The 23,224-nt window shown below is 46.9% G+C and overlaps 1 protein-coding gene across 5 annotated transcripts in view; it reads right to left on the bottom strand.

The window, feature by feature from the left end:
* ST6GAL1 (ST6 beta-galactoside alpha-2,6-sialyltransferase 1) overlaps nt 1-23,224 on the bottom strand; it is a 149,126-nt gene that overhangs the window by 96,982 nt on the left and 28,920 nt on the right. For 3 of the 5 annotated variants that reach the window (XM_063603014.1, XM_008955852.5, XM_008955846.5), the window contains one exon: nt 17,823-17,964. The exons of 1 other annotated variant lie outside the window; for it this stretch is intronic. The gene's annotated coding sequence lies outside the window, so the exon portion shown is untranslated. Of the gene's footprint in view, nt 1-7,269; nt 7,450-17,822; nt 17,965-23,224 lie in introns of all 5 variants that reach the window. One more of the 5 variants, XM_014344486.4, reaches the window with a different exon arrangement.

Below are 23,224 nucleotides of genomic sequence, written 5' to 3'. Positions count from 1 at the left end.
TTTCTCCCAGCTCTGATGGAACAATATTTCCTGACTGCCTTCAGTAATTTATATGCCCAAAAATGGACCTTGAGAATTCAAAAATAAGATAAGACTTGGAATGCTAATAAGAGATAACAAGACATCATCAGTCTCCCTGAGGAAAATGAAGTGCCTTAGTGTAGTGGTGGCATGACAGCGGATCTAGATGCTCTGAAGCTACAGAGAAGACTTCATGCAGGTTACCCACGGTACAAGGCAGTAGTGATGGCCCTCAAATATCTGCTGTCTTCTACCTCTGCCATCCCTCTGTTAAAGCAAATAAGAAGGAGGCCATTAGCCTGAGGTTGTCTCCATAACCAGAGCTTCTACATAAGCAAACCAAAATCCAAATCAATGTAAACAGTAAAATGTAACTAGAGGCTTCACCAATCAGAAACTGCCAACTAACCTCTAACTAGGGTCTTCCCACTCTAATAAAATATATTTTCTTAGTCTTCTTTCCACGTTCAGCCTACAAAAGCTCACTGTCCTCACTGCGGCAGCAGAGCTCTCTGAACCTCTTCTGGTTCTGAGTGCTGCCCAATTCACACATGGTTCTTTGCTCAGATGAACTCTGCTACATTTATTTTCTCTAAAGTTTTTCTTTTAACACCTCCTGCCTTCTTCCTTGCTTTGCATAGCTGCTCTACTCCACCTCTTCTAGAATATTGACACACCCAAAGCCCTCCTCAGTGCACAAATGTCCTCTGCAGCTGCATGTATACAGCAGACACTGACTGAGGACTGGGTCCTTGAAGAACAGCTCAGCCATCACACCCAACACGTGATGGCACAGATTGCTTGACCACTAGTGACAGGGACCTATAAAGGCACACATCCCACTTGCAGATAGTTTTGAGTTTAGAGTATTATAGATTCATTGATCCAGAATCTATTTCCCCTTGACTTCTATCTTTTTTTTTTTTTTTTTGAGATGGAGTCTGTCTGTCACCCAGGCTGGTGTGCAGTGGGGTGATCCTCACTGCAACCTCCACCTCCCAGGTTCAAGTGATTTTCCTGCCTCAGCCTCCCTAATAGCTGGGACTACAGGCACTTGCCACCTTGCCTGGCTAATTTTTTTTTTTTTTGTAATTTTAGTAGAGAATGGGTTTCACCATGTTGGCCAGGATGGTCTCGATCTCTTGATCTCGTGATCCACCTGCCTTGGCTTCCAAAAGTCCTGGGATTACAGGCGTGAGCCACCGCGCCCATCCGACCTCTATCTTTAAAATCTAGTGTCAGGACTAATAAGCTTTTTAAAGATGTATATTCTTTCACAATAAGCTGTCCTTTCAATCCATTTATATTATAATACTAACTGCTAACATTTCTTGAGGGCCAACCATGAGCCACACCTTACAGGCAGGAAGGCACAATATAGTGTTTCTTAAACTTGCCAGATCCTAGTATCATCCAGGGTGCCCGTTGCATCCACTGCTGCCCAGGCTCCACCCCAGCTGGGCTGAATCTGAATCTGAGACAGGGCCTGGGAATTGCTCTTTTAACAAGAGTCTCAGGTGATTCTTAGGATCAGGCAAATTGTAGACCAGTGGCACAATGGTTAAGGTGTGACATATCAGGGTCCATGATCTGATTCCATCATCGTTTGTTTTATGGCTTCAGGCAACTTACTTAACCTCTCTGAACCTCAGTTACATATCTGGAATTTCAGAATGATGACAGCATCTGCCTGTAGGGTATACGGAGGAATAAATGAGACAATGGTCATCAACCACTTAGCATAATGCCTGGCACATAGTAAGCTCTCAACAGTATCACCAACATCACTGACCTGAATGGCGCTATAAAAGCTGCATCCCTATTATTTTTGCTCAGTGCTACACAATTAGCAATTAAAGTGCCCGAGACCAGGATTTAAACTCACACCTGACCATCTCCGAAGCATTAAGCACCTACACAGCAACTTCTCAGAAGCCTTGGCAGCAGGGGAAGGAGAAATTAAACAGGCAGGGGGCCCGGTGGCATAGAACAACCCACATATTCAGGTACTGGCTCCAAATTCATGTTTGAATTCAGCTCATGTTGCATTCTTAGGAGCAGCTATTATGCAGATGCTACAGCCAGAAGGATGCCCCCGAGCACTATGTATTAAGGAAGGAAAGTTTGTCTTGGACTTCCTCCTGTCTCTGTTTCGACTCCTCTTCTGCACAACACACACCCCTACCCTCCTTTGGGGACCATCCAAAATCCCCACTTTTTCTCCAGGTCTGCCCAAGGAGTTCCTCTCCTGGGAAGCAGATCAGGCACAGAGTTTGAGTCTGGCCTGGAGAACAGGGAAGACCTAAGCTTCACTTCCCAACTGTAAGGCCTCCCACTGTTACTTCACCCCCGGGACCTTCTCTCAATAGGTCCTAGGCTCATTTGCAGTAATGCTCCAGGCAGAGTGCATAGCTCACTGGTCAACTAATCAATAACGCTAGGCCTCAGGGTATCACCTCTCCTTTCTCTGAATTCCCCCAACCTAACCTAACATTTCAGTTAAAGTGGGGCCACCTGTGACTCACACTTTATATACAGTTTGTTTTACAATGAGCCCTCATTCATTTGTTCACACAAATATGCCCCAAATACAGATGATACAGAAATAAATAGGGCCCAGCTCCTGCTGCTGAGGTCTTAGAGAAAAGACCATAAACTAGTGGGTGGAAAATCATGTAAAGCATTACAAACTAAGGGCCGAGGAGGTGGTGCCAACTCTACTAGAGGAAGACAGAAGTTAGAAAAGGTAAAGTTCATCCTGGGTTTTGAAGTTTGAATAGGAGTTCACCAAGCAGAGCAAGGCATGCCCAACAGAGAATAGCAGTGCAAAGGCTCAGTCATGAAAGTGGCCCATTGTGTTCAGGGATGGGGAGAAGCTGTGAGGTGGGACAGGGTATAAGGGCTGCAGTGATGAGAAATGGTCTTCAACAGGACATCTGCTCCAGACAGAGGTATTTCTAGTCCCAATTTATCCTGCAAGCAACTGGGACTGGTGGAGGTTTTCTAAGCAAGCAAATAACATTATTAGATTGTTTTCTCTAAACTCCGTGGTGTGCTCCCAGCACTAAAAAGGAGCTTTGATGGAGCACGAAGAGGTGAAGAGGGGCCATTTCCGTGAATAAAGGAAAGGGTGCCAGAGACCATCTTTTCTGGCTCCTGGTCTGGCCTGCAGCCCCACCATCCACCCAGCTAACCCCTGGCTCAGCAGATAGTGAACTCTGCTCAAGTCCCTCCTGGAACACCAGGCTCCGGAAGCTGTTAACAGAGTAACGTGGAGAGAGAGGAGTGGGAACCAACTGCACAGATAAACTGAGGAGGAGTCAGAGAAATATGATGTGTCTAGTGGCTCACAGCATCCTGAAAGGAGCAGGAGCTTCCAGCTAGATAGACTATGTTCAAATTCCACCTCTACCTTTACTACCTGACATAACCTTGGGTAATTCCCTTAACCTCTCTGAGACTGTTTTTTCTTTTTTCTTTTATTTTTATTTTTATTTTTATTTTGACACGGAGTCTCGCTCTCTCACCCAGGCTGGAGTGCAGTGGCATGATCTCAGCTCACTGCAACCTCCGCCTCCTAGGTTCAAGCGATTCTCTAGCCTCAGCCTCCCAAGTAGCTGGGATTACAGGTGTGTGCCACCACGCCTGGCTAATTTTTGTATTTTTAGTAAAGATGGGGTTTCACCATGGCCAGGCTGGTCTCGAACTCCTGACCTCAGGTGATCCTCCCACCTTGGCCTCCCAAAGTGCTGGGATTACAGGCGTGAGCCACCACGCCTGGCCGAGACTGTTTTCTTATCTATTAAATGGCAATAACAAGTCCCATTCACTTCAAAGGCTTGTACTGAAAATTAAAACTATTTCAAGTGATGAGGATAGTGACCACTACAAGTAATAATGGCTCTCTAAATATTATTAAACTGATTATTAATCTCTTCATTTTTATTTTATGTGTCTTTTATATGATGTGATAAAATCCCTCAGGCTAAAAGATCTTCAAATACAGCAGGCCCCTGGAGGCACGGGATGGAATTAGCCCTCCTGAGGCGCTCCCAGGATGGCTGTGTCTCCTGCGTGAGACTGATCAGTTCCTTCCAAGTTGCTTTCCGCCCTCCTTGGCTGCCTGCAGTTTCTGTAGGATCACATTTCCCACCTGACCCAGTGGGCCCAGGAGAGCTGTGAGCCTTGTAGCTCGGAGCTTTTCAGAGGTCTCACATGACAACCTGGCAGGGTGCAGCTGTTCCCGGCAAGGGCATTAATAATACAGGCCTTCTTCCGCAAACTCTGGCAAACAGTCTAAAATGACAAGTGAAAACACTGAGTCCAAATTCTCCCTGGGGCTTAGGGCAGAGGAAGCCAAAATAGCTCGCCTTTATCAGAGCTAAATCATGGAACTAAATCAGGGTTCTGCTAGTGGTGGTGGCTAAGGGAAACCGCTGGTGATAAAAGCAAAGAAATGGGGGAGAAGCCGTGGGGGAGGGAGCCACAGTCACACTCCTTACAGAGTAAACTATCTCGCCTAGGGGCAGTTTCAGCAGAAGGCTTCAGAGACCCCCGGAAGCAGACAGAAAGAAGTCCACGTGCCTTGCTGGCTGAGGAGTAAATCGGGTCATGAATTTCATCTCAGCAACAGCCAATAAACACAGCAGCTGCTATACCCAGCCCTGAGACATCTAGCACAGGAGACTTTATAAAGAACAAGCCGATCTCCTCTGGCAAGCAAGCCACAAATGGAGAAGGTCTTGGCAGAATTTTTGTGTCCTTTATTCATATTGTATCAGCACCTAAAACAGTGCCTGGCATTAAAGCACTAGGTAAATATGAGTGACTGAAGAAATACATGCGTGGGGAGAGAATATAAACCAGCAGCACCAGTTAGTAACTATACAAAGGTAAGCGAGCCATTCAGTCTCTAGGAGCCTCTATTTCTTCATCAGGAAAATAGGGTAATGACACCTACTTTGAAAGGGTCTTATAAGAATTAAGGCCGGGCACAGTGGCTCATGCCTGTAATCCCAGCACTTTGGGAAGCCAAACTAGGTGGATCACTTGAGGTCAGGAGTTTGAGGCCAGCCTGGCTAACATGGTGAAACCCTGTCTCTACCAAAAATGTAAAAAAATAGCCGGGTATGGGGGCACATGCCTGTAATTCCAGCTACTTGGGAGGCTGAAGCAGGAGAATCGCTTGAACCCGGGAGATGGAGGCTACAGTGAGCCGAGATAGTGCCACTGCATTCCAGCCTAGGCAACAGAGCAAGACGCTATCTCAAATAAAAAAAAAAAAAAAGAAATAAAATGATGTATGTAAACACCTCTAAAACAATGCTTGGTAGAAGTAGGCACTCAATAAATGGACTTCAATCTTCAGCTACAAATTTGACCTCAATCTTCAGCTATAAATCAGACCTCAACTATGAACTCTCTGTTTCCAATTCTTACGGAGGAGGGGAAGGTTAGGGGGAGGTGAATAAAAGGGGAGCGTAAACCAACTGAAGATGATAAATCAAAGGAAAGCAAAGGAAGACCCACAAGGTCACACCTCACTGGATGACCTTGGACAAGTCAGGTACTTTGCTGGGTCTCAGAGTTCTCTGTGGTAGGATGCGGGGAGGTGAGTTTGATCTGTGGTCTTGAAACTGTGTGCAGGAACTCTAGCAAGCCCATGGAGACCCTGAGGGGCTGTCTTGGGGTGGGGAAGAAGGAGACCAGTGGGTCCCGAGCGGTTTCAGGCAGTTTCCTATGGGAGGCTGGGAGGCTGTCCTCAGAAGAAACAGTCCCACACTTGGTCCAGTTTGTTGTAAACTAATGCTTTCTCCGAGGTCCCCAGTTCCTCCCAGGGCCAGGATTGGGATGAAGTAAGGGAGGTCTCACCCTAGTCCCAATCCTGAGTCCCCCAGGCCTCCTTCAGTGCCAGCCTGACTCACTTCTGTGGCGTTTGGCACAGCCAGCCACCCTCTCTGGAAGTCTCTCTCCACTGCCTGCCCTGGCACTGCCTTTCATGGGTACAGTGTTCTGTTTCTCTCCATCTCTTTCGCTGGATCCTCTCCTTCCTCCTGGGCAAGAGAAGTAGAACAAGAGGGAAGAAGTGGATGGGAGAGTACAAAGAGGCCATGGGAGAACACACTGTGGGGAAGTTCAGTTGTGGACAGGCAGAGGGAGACTGGTTGAACAGCAAAAGGCAGATGGCCAGGCAGGTATGAACCTCAGGGACAGAGAAGAATCACTCCCCATCACCTGGCAGAACTTTCTCTCCCCTGCACTTCTTCTTTCCTTGCCTCAATGCCCCTGTCCAAGTCAAGTCCACATCATCTAATACTAGGACCCTCACAACAGTCTCCCAACCCATCCCCTGCTTATTTTCTCACAAAAGATTAATCTCCTGAAGTCCAGCTCTGAATCATTAAGCTCCTCCTCAGACACTGAAATTGCATCTTCCATGTTTACTCCATTAAGTGCAAATGCCTCAGTCTAGTACACAAGGCCATACTCCCACTCACTCCCCAGCCTCCAAGCAACACCCACCGTGCACACAGGCACCCGCTTCCCTGGATTCACCCCGGCCACCGGCCCTGACGTTGCCTGCACTCCTTTCCTCCCTCAGCGCACCCTCGCCCCAATTTCACCTGTCAAATCTTTGCACTGTAAACAGCACACCCACGCTCCTCTTTTCCAAGATCCTGCATCCAGGCCTGCCAAAGCCCAGAGCTATTTGTAGATGTTGGCGAGGACACGTCTCTCTGTCTGCTCAGTCAATAATTCACTGCAATACCAGGTATTGCAAAAGAAGGCCTTTGCCTTGCCTTCAAATAAGAGTTACAGGGTAGAAAGCAGAAACCTGCCCTGCAGCTGCCATGAACCCCATCTGAGCAGGCAAGTTAGGCTACACTTAACAGCGTATCTTCAGTGGGAAGCTCATCAGCCACAGTGAAGCAGCCCCCACCACTTGTTTATTTATTTATTTCCTTTTGCACCCAGCCCTGCTGTGGGCGCCCCCCCACCAGGCTCTCAGTAAATACTAATTGAATTAATTAATTAATTAATGAGATCTTCCTGCTGGGAGCACAGAACTAATCCCATAAAAACAAAAATAATTCTCCTGTCTTTTGCATCTAACGCTGACCCCACCAACGACGGAAATGTTCTATAACTGGATTGTGGTGACAACTGCACAGCTCAGTAAGTTTACTAAAAAAAAATCACTGAATTGTATACTTAACATGGGTTGATTTCATGGAATATAAACTGTACCTCAATAAAGTTGTCTTTAAATGTCGGTATGATGATCAAAACCACCATGGTGGCTCACTCTGTTCGGCTGAGTGATAAACTGAGTTACGAGCCAACCCAAAAATAAACAACAGAAAAGATGCTCCAGGTCTGTAAGGTGTGGGATCCAAGCTCAGCCGGTTCCTGCAGTATCCGCAGCACCTGTGAATGGTTGGATATGGGTAATCTCAAGGAATGGTCTAGGCTGTTGGAGGGGGGGTGAGGGTCCTGGGGTGGCCAGGCGCCTGGTCAGCCTATAGTCAGGATATAGCATAAAGTGGACTGATCCTACTGAATCTTCCACACTGGCCTCTCCAGTGGCCCAAAGCTAGAGAGTCAAACCCCAGGTTGAAATCACTTTCCCGAGGAAGTATCTATCCACTGGCTTCCCAGGCTGTGGTTCATTCACGCAACACCACAGAGCTTCCTCCACAGCAACCCCCACAATTCATGGTTTCACATTTGATTGTGTTACGATTTAATTAGCATTTGTCTCTCTCTCTTTAGATCACATGCTACAGGAGGTCAAGCGCCATGGCTCATGTGTTCACAGTGCCCAGCACAGAGGCAAGCACACAGTAGGTGTTCTTTTAAAAAGTCGATTGAATGCTGAATGAGTGAATGGACACTCTTCACTGACTGAACTTGGGTAAGGCACATGTCCCCTGTTTTCTTTCAGTGCAGCACTGCCCTACAGCTGGGTGTTCATGAAGAGGGCCTCCAGGAGAGGAGGAGAGGCAAAGAGTTAGGAGAGGGAGCCAACACTCCCTAAGACACTTCTCCACTTTGCCCTCACAACAATCTACAAACCAGCTATTATTATTGCTCTGTCTACAGGTGAGGCAACTGAGGCGTTGCAATTGGAACTCAGATCTGTCAGGCTAGAAACCTCTCTTTCCCAGACACCCCTGATGGGCAAGGGTGAGATGAAGTGGATGGGAGTCTCTACAATGCAGTCAAGGTTACTGCTGCACAGGCAGGGGGTTGAAAATCTGAGGGCCAGTGCAATCATGTGCTATCTTCCAAGGTCCAGTCCCCTGTGTCATCCTCCTCCAGCCTCTTCCTGCAGTGTATGTGAGCCAGCCCTGAGTGCACAGGAGACTCAGAAAACAGAAGAGGGCCGGGCGCAGTGGCTCACGCCTGTAATCCCAGCACTTTGGGAGGCCAAGACGGGCAGATCACGTGAGGTCAGGAGTTCAAGACCAGCCTGACTAACATGGTGAAACCCTGTCTCTACTAAAAATATAAAAATTAGCTGGGCATGATGGCGGGCGCCTGCAATCACAGCTACTCAGGAGGCTGAGGTGGGAGAATCACTTGAACTCAGGAGGCGGAGGTTGCAGTGAGCTCAGATTGTACCATTGCACTCCAGCCTGGACAACAAGAGCAAAACTCCATCTCAAAAATAAAAATAATAAATAAATAAATAAATAAATAGAAGGGTATCTTCCCAGCGGTGATCCAGAGCCTGAGCCCACTCACAACTGGGCAGCCTATGGCCAATGCAGGTCTCCAAAGACCTCTCCATTCCCCCTGGAAATACACTCACTTCTCAATACTCCATTTCCCATCTCAACATCCCAAACTGCTCCTGTCCCAGAGAAGGCTCATGGCAAATCCTCCTCTTCTTCCCACATGCTCCTAAGGGGAGACACCAAGGTGTCTGCCCAGCTATAGGGCAGTGCTACACTGAAATCAAACAGGGAGTATGTGCCTTACCCCAGTTCGTCAGTGAAGAGTGCCCACTCACTCATTCAGCATTCAATCAACTTTTTAAATAAACACCTACTATGTGCATGCTTCTGTGCTGGGCACTGTGAACACATGAGCCGTGTTATGTGGCATCATATGTGTGCCACATGAGGTTCTATCCACCCTAGTGCAGGTAATGTACACATAGTAACAAGCAGTGGCCGGGCATGGTGGGTCACGCCTGTAATCCCAACACTTTGGGAGGCCGGGGCGGGCAGATCACGGGAGGTCAGGAGTTCGAGACCAGCCTGGTCAACATGGCAAAACCCTGTCTCTACTAAAAACACAAAAAATTAGCTGGGCATGGTGGCTCGTGCCTGTAGTCCCAGCTACTTGGGAGGCTGAGACATGAGAATCACTTGAACCCGGGAGGTGGAGGTTGCAGTGAGATGACATCCCTCCCAGGTACACTCCAGCCTGGGTGTCAGAGTGAGACCCTGTCTCAAAAAAAAAAAAAAAAGAAAGAAAGTAAGAAAGTAGCAGGTAGCATAGCATAATGACTAAGAGGACAGACCTGGGTGTCCTACTCCCCAGGTTCAAATTCCAACTTACTAGCTATGAGACCTCTCTATGCCTGTTTCCTCATTTATAAAATGGAGTTATAAATTGTACCCAATTCTTAGGGTTGTCATGGGGATTAAGTGAATTACTATACATAAAACACTTAGAGCCTGGTCCATAAAAAGTGCAATATCGTCATTCACTGTCACTGTTCGTTTCTTTCCCCAGTGCATTGAAGTTGCCTCTCCATCTGTAAGAGGAAAGAGTAGAAGATGCTGAGCTAGGGAAGGCTTGAGGCCGTGACAGCTGCCCTTGGCACTGTATGATCTCTAAACACTGAGAAAACAGTCCTCCTGGGCCAACTCTAGAGGTTTCTTCAACTAGGCTGCCAGTAAGTGGAGATGTTGGCACGCTGGCACCAGGGAGGAACAGGGTGGAAAGCACAGTGAAAAATCAGCACTTACAGGATGTTTGCTCATCTGTGAACAAAAACAATCCTCCCTGGAAAAATACACAGCTCTATAAAATATCACTTTTCATGGGCCACCCAGGACAATGACTAAAGATTTCCTATAACTGGTGAACTGGGCTGAAGAACAAGGAAGTCAGATTCCTGGGGCAGCTCTGAAAATGATGGGAGGGGGTTTGTCAGCACCAAATCTTGCTTCCAACACTTAAGGAGTACAGGCTGTGGTCTAGATTCAGACAGCCAAACTGGGGCAGCAGAAACAGAGGCACACAACCAGCTGTTAGGGAAACACAAATTAAGACCACAATAAGATATCACTACACATCTATTAAAACAGCTAACGCTTGGGGGGGCACAGTGGCTCACGCCTATAATCCCAACACTTCGGGAGGCCGAGGCGCGTGGATCACCTGAGATCAGGAGTTCGAGACCAGACTGGCCACTGGCCAACATGGCGAAACCCCGTCTCTACTAAAAATACAAAAAAATTAGCCAGGCATGGTGGCACACACCTGTAATCCCAGCTACTCAGGAGGCTGAGGCAGAAGAATCGCTTGAACCCGGGAGGTGGAGGTTGCAGTGAGCCAAGATAGCACCACTGCACTCCAGGCTGGGTGACAAGAGTGAAACTCCGTGTCCAAAAAAAAGGGAACAGCTAAAGCTGAGAAAAAGTGACAACACCAAATGCTGGCAAGCATGTGAAAGAAGTGCATTATGTTGCTGGGGGGCATGTAAAGTGATATAGCCCCTCTAGGAAATGGTTTGGCCGTTTCTTCAAAAACAAAATAATATGCTCACCATGCAACTTAGCAATTGAACTCCTCGACATTTATATCAGAGAAGCAAAAATTTATGTCCACACAAAAATCAGAACACAATTGTTCATAGCAGCTTAACTTGTAATAGCCAAAAACTGAAATTAACCAAAATGCCCTTCCATAGGCAAACAGTTAAACTGTGATACATGCATACCATGGAATACTATTTGGTAATTTAACAAAAAGAGCAAACTATTGATAAATTCAACAATTTTAGTAGACCTGAAGGGCATTATGATGAGTGCAAAAAAGCCAACCTCAAAAGGTTGTATATTGTATGATCCTATTTAGAGAATATTCTCCAAAGGCAAAATTATAGAAGTGAAAAACAGAGGTGGGGGCAGGGTGACAAAAAAGGGTCAGCACAAGGAAGACCTTTTTGATGATAAAATAGTTCTGTATCCACCGGGCACGGTGGCTCACAACTGTAATCCCAGCACTTTGGGAGGCTGAGGCAGGCGGATCACGAGATCAGGAGATAGAGACCATCCTGGCTAACACAGTGAAACCTTGTCTCCACTAAAAATACAAAAAAAAAAAAAAAATTTGCTGGGCGTGGTGGCGGGCACCTATAAACCCAGCTACTCAGGAGGCTGAGGCAGGAGAACTGCTTGAACCTGGGAGGCGGTGGTTGCAGTGAGCCAAGATCGCACCACTGCACTCCAGCCTGGGTGACAGAGTGAGACTCTGTCTCAAAAAAAAAAAAAAAAAAAAAAGAAAAGAAAAGAAAAAGAAATAGTTCTCTATCTTGATTCCTGGGATGCCTATACTAACCTACACACAAGAGAAAATGACACAAACTATACACACGTTGTACCAATCTCAGATGCCTGGTTTTGATATTGTACTATAATTATGTAAGAAGAAACAAGAAACTAAAGGAAGGATGCATCAGGAGTCTCTGTACTATCTTTTCAACTTCCTGTGCATCTACAATTGTTTCCAAATGAAAAGTTAAATAAAAAGAAAAGGCACCCAGCCAGTAAGAAAACTGGGATTCCAGTTCAGACTCTTCGCTCCAAAATCCTGGTGTTCCAACCAGGTCAAATTATTCATAGTACGGTGTGTACCACGACATTTCCTATTTCCATGACTTTGCACATACGAACTTCTACTGAGGCTACCCTTCCCTCGCCTAGATAACTTTTCATTTCCTTTAAGATCCAATTCGTATAGCTTCTCCTTAAGGAAGCTTCCTTGACTCCCCATCCTGAGATCACCGCTCTTCCTCTGCACTTCCTGTGCACAGCGCTTATTCAACTGAATTGCAATAATTAGCTTACTTGCTTCCATCTCCTGTCATGTACAAGCCACAGAATTGGAGAACAATTTTGCAAAGCATATCCAATAAAGGACTTATCTGTAGAATATATAAGGAAACCTTACAACTCAATCATAAGAAGACAAACAACCCAATTTTCTTTAAATGGGTAAAAAAATCGAAACATTTCACCAGAGGAGCCATCCAGGGTGGCAAACAAAGCACATAAAAATGAAGCTCAATATCATTAGTGTTTATGGGAATGCACAAAAAAACACAATGAGATATCACCATACACCTATTAAAATGAAAAAGATGGGCTGCGCACTGTGGCTCACGCCTGTAATCCCACCACTTTGTGGGGCTGAGGCGGGCAGATCACTTGAGGTCAGGAGTTCAACACCAGCCTGGCTAACATGGTGAAACCCCGTCTCTACTAAAAATACAAAAATAGGCCAGGCTTGGTGACAGGTACCTGTAATCCCAGCTACTCGGGAGGCTGAGGCAGGAGAATCGCTTGAACCCCGGAGGCGGAGGTTGCAGTGAGCTGAGATTGCGCCACTGCATTCCAGCCTGGCCCACAGAGTGAGACTCTGTCTCAAAAAAAAAAAAAAAGAAAAAGAGAAGAAAGAAAAAAAGAAAAAGAAAAAGATAGATCATACCAAGTGTTGGCAAGGAAGTGAAGTGCCTGGAATTCTAGTACACAGCTGGTGGTGATATAAAATGGTACCCGTGCTCTAGGCAACAGTTTGGCAGCTTCTTTAAAAGTTAAACAAACGCCCACCACATGACCCAGCCACTCTACTCTTAGGAGATTACTCATGAGAAATAAATACTTATGTCCCCACAACATTTTTTTCCACAAATGATTCTAATGGCTTTATTTTAATAGTCCAAAATTTGAAACAACCTAAATGTGTGTCAACAAGTAAATGGATAAATAAATTGTGGTATATCCACAACTAGGACTACTGATACACACAACATTGATGAACAGCAAAATAATTACGCTGAATGAAAAAAAAATGCATGCTGTATAATTCCATTTACATAAAGTTCCAGAAAATGCAAACGAACCTATAGTGTGATAAAGCAGCTTAGTCTAGTGGTTGCCTGAGGATGGAGGGCAGGAGATGGAAGGGGGCAGGAAGGAGGGATAAAGCTCGGAAGGACACTTTTAGGGGTAATCGTTATGTTCATTAGCTTAATTGTGGGAATAGTTTCATGACTGTATACATATGTCAAAACTCACCAAGTTGTACAATTTAAGTATGTGCAGGGTTTTGTCTGTCAATTACACCTCAATAAGCGTATATAAAACAAGATTAATGGGTACCATCTAATAGGCATCTACTTTGTGGGGAAAAACTTTATATAAATAATTATTCATCTTCACTCAAGGTAGGTATTATTCAGCCCATTTTACAGATGATGAAACTGGATCAGAAAGCCGGGAGGTCATGCAGCTATGGTCAGGTCAGGCTCAGACCCAAGTCAAATGGCTTCAAAGCTGGGCCACTTTTCTCCGTACCGTGATGCCTTTCTACAGTGGCAAATTCCCAACCTGAAGCCACAGGCCATAACTCCCCGGCCTAAGAAAGACCTCGAAGAAGGCTCCAAATGAGAATGAGAGGCTGGGGCTGCAGGAGATCTCTGGCATCACTAAAATGACACCCTCTCTCTCTTGGATTGCCACTGCCACAAATACCTCCAACAGCCAAAGCCAGCCCATCCCGGGCCAGATGGGCTAAGGCAGGAAGTGGGCTGTGCCGGCTCCCCAGGACACCCTGGCCTCTACTGCCACGGTGGTTTTGTGTCAAGGACCTGACCAGACAGTCAGCAGAACAGACTCCAATTCCTCTCATGCTGCAAATAACATCCTTCCCCTTTCTGGGCCTCCATTTCCTTAAGTGAAAGACATGATGGCTAACGATCAAGCCTTCCAAGGAGCTCTTTCGGCTCTAATTCATGTTCTGAGTGCCCTGCTGAGCCAAAGCTGAAGGCAGGGCACCACCTCCACGTAGCAGTGCCTCCCCAAATCACTCCCTCTGCCACTCTGCCTCCTCCCCTCAGCCCTGTCCCTCAGCAAGTATCTTCCAAAGACCCTGACTCCCTCCCCCATCTGCTGGTTTGTTCCCCAGATAGCAAGTTAGGTGCTTAAAACTCTGTGTTCGGGCCAGGCGCAGTGGCTCACACTTGTAATCCCAGCACTTTGGGAGGCTGAGTCATGTGGATCACCTGAGGTCAGGAGCTCGAGACCAGCCTGGCCAACATGGTGAAACCCCGTCTCTACTAAAAATACAAAAATTAGCTGGGTGTGGTGGCAGGCGCCTGTAATCTCAGCTACTTGGGAGGCTGAAGTAGGAGACTCGCTTGAACCCAGGAGGCGGAGGTTGCAGTGAGCTGAGATTGCGCCACTGCACTCCAGCCTGGGCAACAGAGCAAGACACCGTCTAAAAAACAAACGAACAAACAAAAAAACACCTCTTCAGGAGTCTGGAAACCCTGGACACACAGCTACTTGAGACATAATTTCTCCTTTAGAGTTCTTGAAGGAAAGGCTGCACATGAGTGGTGACAGAACGGATGGAAAAAGAAGGTACTAAACAGCCTTGAAGTATGGAAGCTCCCTCCTCTTGTCCCTGTCAGATCTGTATGTCCAAGTGTGGGCCAGAGTTTCTTGCCCAAACAAGCTGAGATATTTGGCAGGGCACATAGTAGGCTTTCAGTAAGTATCTGTGGAACTGAATTAAATCCCTCTAGCCAGAGGAATAATCTCTTCCCGAGTTGCAGAGGAAAAGCAAGCATATCTGTCTTTGTGCGCTCCCCGGGAAACAGTTCTGAGAGTCCAGGGACTGACACGCCTGTTGCTTCTAACTGGCGGGGAGATCTGGGGGCCCAGCACCACTGGGCCTCACCTCCTGGGGCATCAGCTGAATGAGAGGACTACACTATAGCACTCTATAAATGCTCCCAGCTCTGGTGCTATCTTACTCTACAAGGAAGAGCCCTTGGGGTTTGAAAGGAACAGTGCAGCATTTTGCAAAGCTCCAAGCACTTTGAGGTGCAGCTGTTCACAGAGCTTCCGAGATGGAATGATATTCCCCGACGGGAGAGACTCTGTGTGTGGGAACTGCATTTTGGAACTACCACGTGGGCAAGTGCTTGCCATAAAGAGCACTCACTAGCTTTGAGAAGCTGTGGAGGTCACAGACTGCCTTAGTGTATCTCTTCTGCTTATGAGCTGTGAAATCCTGCGGAAGTCTCTTTACCTCTGTGAGACCCAATTTCCACATCCGTGACATGGGATAGATACCTTGTTAGCTCATTGCAGAATTAAATAAGATAATGTAGACAGATTACAAAACACTGTGCCGGGAACCATCATGAGCTCAATCAACAGCCTCTTCCCTTCCTTCCCTTTGTCATAAATAGATCTAAAGATTCTCAGAATAAAATCTTAGTTACGTCGGGCACGATGGCTCACACCTGTAATCCCAGCACGTTGGGAGGCCTAGGCAGGCGGATTACCTGAGGTCAGGAGTTCGAGACCAGCCTGACCAACATGGTAAAACCCCGTCTCTACTAAAAATACAAAATAATTAGCCAGCGTGGTGGCCCATGCCTAGAATCCCAGCTACTCGGGAGGCTGAGGCAGGAGACTCACTTAAACCTGGGAGGCGGAGGTTGCAGTGAGCTAAGATCGCCCCACTGTACTGCAGCCTGCGCAACAGAGCGACACTCTGTCCCGAAAAAATAAAAAATAAGATCTTAGTTGATTTTGCTGACCGGAAAACCAGGCCTCTGATGGCCTTAAGTCCAAACACACTAGAGAGGCACCTCGGGAAGTACACTGGGACTTCAGATACAGGGGAAGGACTAGGAAGGGAAGAGGCAGGGCTGGCACCTGGAGACCACCCACCAAGTTCCCTGCACGTCATATGTAAGCTCTGTGAGGAGGCGGCCTCCTGAGCAGTGCTCCACCCTCCACCCCTCCACCTGAGCGCCCTTCCTCCCAGGAGTACGTACTTTCGCCTCAGGCACTGGTAATCACCAGCTCAGTGGCCTGGGGTTCTTAAAATGAGGGTGTGGGACAAGATGGACTCTGTAGACCTTACCACCTTTATAATCTTCTGAACCTACAATTCTACAAGGATAAACTGGTGCTTAACGGATGTCCCACCCGCTCCCTATCCCTCCTTTGGGACACAGGAAGAGATTCAGGAAGCAGAGGGAGGGGGATAGAGGCTGGGACTTCATTATGCTAATTTATTAGCTCTAATCTGCTGCAACAGCAGGGCTTTGAAGAAAGAGGCTTTTGTTGCAATTTCACATTTGGCAGGAAGTCCCCCACACCCGCATTAGAGATTATGAGTCAAAAGCTCTGATTTCAGTTCTGGCTCTTATGTCCTGCATTGCTGAGGCTCCCTTTTCACACTTCTCTGACCAACTTCTTGACTTTTCCGGGAAGGAAATGTGCCCCAGATGTTGGCCAGTAAATGGTGGGTTTTCATCTGCCTTTATAAAAGGGTGTCAGTAATCCAAAGGCTCCCCAAGGAGCAAGAGCCAAAGGGGGAAATGCAGCCAACTTCTACCACTAAACCAAAGGTTGCCCAGTCAACTAAGCCCCTCTCTACAGGGGCAGGGAGGCTCACTGTACGCAAAACATTTGTTTTCATTATTTTATGGGACCCTCACGATTGTTGTATGAAATAATGACGGAAATCTCACTTTCATTTATTCACGCAACTCATGTTACTGGGCACCTACCGTTCACAGGTGAGGAAATGAAGGAATGCGTAGGGGAAGTGATTTCCCGGATGCCCCACAGCCTGGGGTAGGATAAGCCCTGAAACCAGCAGCTTGCTTATCTAATCGGAATTTCCAAAACAAAAAAGCCCTGGGTTGTAGCACTTGCCCATTTCCATGGCGTAAGTTTCCCCATCGTGGTCAGTTTCAAGCCACCCATTGTTTTTAATCGTTTTTAACAAGCAGTTTGCAAAATTCTTGAATATATAAAAATTGGGAAACAGAGTTTCCAGATTAGGGACAAGTTCTCCTTCTGCCTCACCTTTCTACCTCCACACAGGAAAAATCAACATCCTGTGGAAGCTTAAAGAGTAACCTTAATAGAATACCACCTGGAGGATTGTTAACAGGGGCAGGGCTTCAGATATATTGTATTTTCTTCCACAACAGAATTTTTCCAATCATTCTATGAGCACATATTACCTTTATAATCAGAACATATCTAGGTAATTAAAATCAATTTTTAGTGAGCTTCCCAGAATGTTTTGGAATAACCTCTCTGCATAATGTTTCACTCTGTCACCCTTGGGTTGAAAGAGAGAGAGCGCGGCATGCGCGTGTGTGTGCGTGTGTGTGTTTCCCAAGAGCTCCCTTGCAGAGCAGAGGAGGTATACTTAAGCATTCACCTGAATCTGGTGCAGTCTTACCTGGAGGATAAATGTATTCCCTTGGGAATTCAAATTTCACCAGCAACTGAGAAAATACAACTCCCATCAAGATTCCAAAGACCTGCTCTGACAAAGCAGAAGCCTCTTTGGCCACCAACTGACCTTGCCTCCCAATGGGCTGAGGCTGAAGCAGATGGTTTGACTGAACCAGAAACAACTAACTGCTCCTTCTTTCCTGAGAAGGCCCTCTGCCTCCTGCCCCTGCAAAAAAGGCATTGTGTCCTCTCTTCCTCAGGCTGGGCTTCAAGGGGTCTTACCTCAGCACTGGGATGGACACCTGGCACCAGGGCTTGGGACAGGCTCAAGGGGGCCAGTCCATTTCAGCTGGGCTCCATGACATTCACCACTTCTCCCTGGACTGCTAGTTGCAGAGCTCTGCGCAACTGGCTCTCCCCTTGCCTGCAGAGGGTTAAAAAACAACAACAAAGCAAAGTTTCACCAGAAGCACATACGTTAATACATTCAGGAGGAAGAGTCTTTGCTCCTCCCACTGCCAGCTCTGGGGCAGCCAGCCTCCTTTCCAGGACCTAAACGAGCTACATGTTCACCCAGACTCATCCCTCTGGGGTTGTACAATTTGAGAGTAAGTTGCAGATTGGGCAAAGCAAACTCTGCTACAGTCATGGAATCCTTGTGCTACTCACTACTTGTGGTAAGAAAAAGCAAGGGTTAGAAAGCTACAGATTGGGCCCAAGTCTTGTGTTTAGAGAAGGCCTGCAGACAATGGATTTCAATCAACAACTACATCAAGCTTGTTCACAGTCTCCTTTGACCTATAGTATGTTGTTTATGCTGTTACAAATGTGAATTCATGCCTGTAACCCCAGCTACTTGGGAGGCTGAGGCAGGAGCATCGCTTGAACCCGGGAGGCGGAGGTTGCAGTGAGCCAAGATCATGCCACTCCAGCCTGGACAACAAGAGCGAAACTCCGTCTCAAAAAAAAATTTTTTTTTTAAAGTGAATTTAATTTCTAATTCATTTTGGAAGCATTTTTAACTGATCCTAAATTTTCAACCCATATATTATTATAGTTGTCTGAATAGAGGGCACTTGTTTTTAAAGTAATTGTGTTTCCTTGTGTCAGAAAAAGTATGTTCAATCTATAAATTTTAGAAAATATAATTAAATGAAAAAGACAAAATGTACCCATTCTTTCTTCATCCAAGATAACTACAGATAACATACTCTACCTGTTTCTTGTTTTTATTTTTCAGATTTTTTATAAAGATGTAATAAAGCTAGGCATGGTTTAGTAAGTGCTGTGTCAGTAAGTAATCTTCAGCAGCATCATTTTAATGGCTGCATAATATATATGTACCCAAGGATCTCCAATGAGCCATGTATAGTGCCCCACAGAGCTGTACCATAAATTGTACCCAACCCTCCAAGCCTGGACACTTAAGTCATCTTCAGCCTTTTGTTTTGTTTTTGGCTAATGGCAAATAGTGTTTGAAACAAAATCTTCCAGGGAGTCCCATGATTATTTTCTTCGGACACAGTCTTAGGAATAAAATTGTGCTGGGTCAAAGAGCTTCCAAATTCTTCAGGCTTCTGAACAGTCTTAGCATGCTACCTTCAGGACTACTGGTACCATAGAAACTGCTCCCAGCAATGGAGAAATGTGCCCGTTCCCCTAACACTCCTCTCTCCCCCAAGCCCCTCCCTCACCCACATATCCTCGTTCACCTGGTGTAACCATTTCTAGTGGAAATGAAGGTACAGTTCTCCAAGTCTGACTTTTCATTTTTCATGCTCACACTCAGCTCAGCCCCAGCCTAAGATAAGACCCATTATGCTAAATGAACTCTGCCAATCAAGCTTGGGAAAGAGGGGTACATGAATGACAATTCGTAAGGAGAGAAAGAGAAACCCGTGGAGGGACAGGGGAGTGATAGCTACACAAGGACGGTGTCCAGGGGAAAGAAACCCTTAGATACAAAGAGAAACAAGACTCATCCCATGAGACGGGAGATGCTGATAGACAGAACTGAAGCTGAAGTGAGCCATGCGATGGATGGTAACGTCAAGACCTCACAAAGATTCAGGACAGAACAGGGCGAACAACAAAGGCATCTGGTGAGACGGAAAAAGCACAAGTTGCTTGAGGCTTCGGGCACTTTGCTGCTGTTTGTAATTAATGCCAATAAAACACCAGGAGCCAGAGTCACTGTGGGGAAATGAGAGCAGTCAGGGAAGAGGTCTTTACAGGCAAACAGCTGAGCTAGTGGTCAGCTAGGAGCCACCCACAAGGAGCCCTCCTGGGGGAACAAGAGCAAAGTGCTCCTGGGGTGGAGGTAGGGTGGGCACTACTGGGCTGACTGCTCTGCCTCCTTAACAGGAAGGAAGACTCCACTCTCCATCTCTCCCTAGCCAGCTCTTGTATCCTTCCTTTCGCTCCAGGCCAAACTTTCAGTGAGAGATGGAGAATTCACCTACACAGATAACTAGGTTTCTCAGCCCTGTGACCCAGGCAAAAGCCTTGGGGACCTGTCTCATGCCCCTTTCCAGCTGACCAGCCCCATGCCCTGTCACTCTCATGCACCCTACACTCCAGCCATAGCAATCTGCAGATTCATGAGGGAATGGGGGATTCCTTTTGTGCTTCTTAAGTCCTTTGGAAAATGGTTTGCAGATCTCCAATATTTAGGCAAGTCATTCTACCTGCCCACCCTGCCCCTACCCCACTTGCTCATTCATCTGGACTTCCCCTGATGGACAAAGGGTAGAACTCTGACTTAAAGACAATTCATCCATACATAAGGAAGCTGGGCCAATCTGACACTCTTTCAAAACTGCAACTGTGAAAAAAGACTCTAGTCAGCTGGTGGTAGACCCTAGAGTTCAGGGAAAGGTAGTGGTGGAACCATGACAAGCAAATGCCATGCACAAGATCAAGTGATGGGGCCGGGCGCAGTGGTTCATGCCAGTAATCCCAGCACTTTGGGAGGCCAAGGCGGGAGGATCATCTGAGGTCAGGAGTTCAAGACCAGCTTGGTCAACATGGTGAAACCCTGTCTCTACTAAAAACACAAAAATTAGCCAGGCATGGTGGCGTGCACCTGTAATCCCAGTTTCTAGGAAGCCAAGGCAGGAGAGCTGCTTCAACCCAGGAGGTGGAATTTGCAAATTTGCAGTGAGCCGAGATCAAGTCACTGCACTCCAGCCTGAGTGACAGAGTGAGACTCTATCTAAAAAAAAAAAAAAAGATCAAATGATGGAGCTACAGGGACTCTATGGAAGGAGAGGAAACTGGCCTACAAAGAGAGCAGGGCAGAGGCCCAGGGAGAGGTAGACAGGACACCATGCAGGCCCAGGACAGCAGGTATGTAGTGAGTCTAGTGGCCGTGAGGCTCGTCTGTGCATAATTCTTACTCCTGCACGCACTCCCTGACCCCCTTCAATTTGGGAGGGTGTCTCTGTTTCTTGCAACCAAATTGTTCCACGTAAAACAATCTCTCCAAGGCCCTGAGGCTGCAGCAATCTTGGGCTGGGAAATCAGAACAGAAAGAGCAGGACTTATTTCCAGCTCTGCTCAACACAGCAAATCTATGCAAACTAGAGGCCTGGTACTGAGGGCAGGTGCTGCAAGTAACCCAGCCTGTGAGGCCCGGGCGGGAGAAAAGTTAAAATGGGCCTGGATTTCCTCATCTTGTGCAAGAGCTTTGTTTAAATGGGCTCTGGGGTCCCAGCTGGCTCTGGCTCCTGAAGCCTAAGGGGGCTGTGAGACTGGGGGCTCCCCTATGACCTAGTGCACGTCTTGGGCAGGGCTTGGGCCATCCATTGTAAGCACTCAAAAGCCTATTTTTTAAAAAAACTTTTTTCTCAAGTTTGTAGCTGAATTTTTGATAGGTAATCAAAATCTACTGGATGGGGCCAGGCGCAGTGGCTCATGCCTGTAATCCCAGAGCTTAGGGAGGCCAAGGCCGAGGTGGGTGGATCACCTGAGATCAGGAGTTCAAGACCAGCCTGACCAGCATGGTGAAACCCCGCCTCTACTAAAAATACAAAAATTAGCCAGGCATGGTGGTGGGCACCTGTAATCCCAGCTACTCGGAAGGCTGAGGCAGGAGAATCGCTTGAGCCCGGGAGGTAGAGGTTGCAGTGAGGCGAGATCGTGCCATTGCACTCCAGCCTGGGAGACAGAGTGAGACAGAGAGTGATGGAGATACAGAGGCTCTATGGAAGGAGAGGAAGCTGGCCTACAAAGAGAGCAGGGCAGAGGCCCTGGGAGAGGTAGACAGGACATCATGCAGGCCCAGGACAGCAGGTATGTAGTGAGTCTAGTGGCCGTGGGCCACTAGGGTAGGCAGGTACCATCTCAAAATAAAAAAGATAAAAAAAAACAGAAAACAAAACGAAACAAAAATCTACTGACAGGACCACGCTAGATTGCTAAAGTGTAGTTGGATGACTCTTCTATCTTAAATTCTAAAGTTTTTTTTTTCTATTAAGTAGATTATATAACTTCCTCCTATCACCATACTCAGCACTGCAGATTCAGCTGATCATAGGGCCCCCAAGCCTCCTATCTACTCACGTGCTTCCTGGCCGTTTTAATATAGTTTCCACTTAATTCATAACGCTCTGTAATCTGTCACCACAAGTTCTGCTCTCTGACCTCCCTCCTATCCCACAAGGGTCACTGGGCCTGACACCCAGATTTGGTCTCTCTACTTTCCTCTTGAGGCCCAGCCAGCCAAGATTATGCTCAACTCCTTCCTTCTGCTCAGGGCCTGTTCTCTGTTTTATCTCTTGGGGCAGCCCTTACTGCACTGTCCCCCAACTCCAGAGCCCCTGGCAGCAGCTCAGCCAATCCCCTTTCTCCTCTGCCCTTAGACCCAGAAGCATCTAGATGACACAGAAGATGATTCTAAGGAAGAGGGTGGCTAAATGAGAGGCTGCCTTGGGCGCAGTGACTCCTTCTTGCCTCCAGCAAGTGTTTCCTTCAAGTAAGTGTACAATGTGTGAGGCACCAACCACATACCCAGAACCAGGATTTGGAGAGCTCACCAGGAACCAAGGAACCCAAAGAAGTTCATAAATTGAGCCAAGAATTTCATGGCCCAGCCCCTCAAAGCAGAACCATTGCTCGAGTGCTCTGTGTTGACTCAGAGGATGGGTTCACCTGTCACAGCAGTAAGGCTGTGGCCCCAAGCCGCTGGCTTCAAGGAGCCATCCCCACTCAGCACACAGGAGCCTCAGCGTGAGATAACCCTGTTAACCCTGGAGCCATTCTTCCACATTGTCTGAGATGTGAGCAATGGTTTTGATTATGTTTGAATATGGAAGCTAAATAAGCTAAGAGCTTTTATTGATCCTTGTGCATAAAACATTCCAGGATCTGGGTCTCCACAAATCTGCTGAACACAGCAGTCAAATCAGAAGACACTGCACCCAAAACACAGTAAGAACGTCTGCTAAGATAAGGAGACTTCCCGGATTATTTCTGTCCCCCTCTTCCTCTCCCAGGGCTCACATCCCTTCTTGATGGTTCATATGGGGAGCCCAGATCCAACATTACGGGGCTCCTGTCCTAGACCTAATAATATTCACTCACCATAAATGTTCCTTTATTTTTAATTTCAATTTTTTTTTTTTAGCAACTACTGTGTGCCAGGTGCTTTATGTACTAAGTTATTCATTTATTCTTCACACAAG

The sequence above is a fragment of the Pan paniscus genome, chromosome 2 (genome assembly GCF_029289425.2).
Source record: "Pan paniscus chromosome 2, NHGRI_mPanPan1-v2.0_pri, whole genome shotgun sequence".
Classification (NCBI taxonomy): Eukaryota; Metazoa; Chordata; class Mammalia; order Primates; family Hominidae; genus Pan; species Pan paniscus.
The sequence above is the reverse complement of the archived record's forward strand: the minus strand, read 5'-3'. Positions and strand labels throughout refer to the sequence as shown.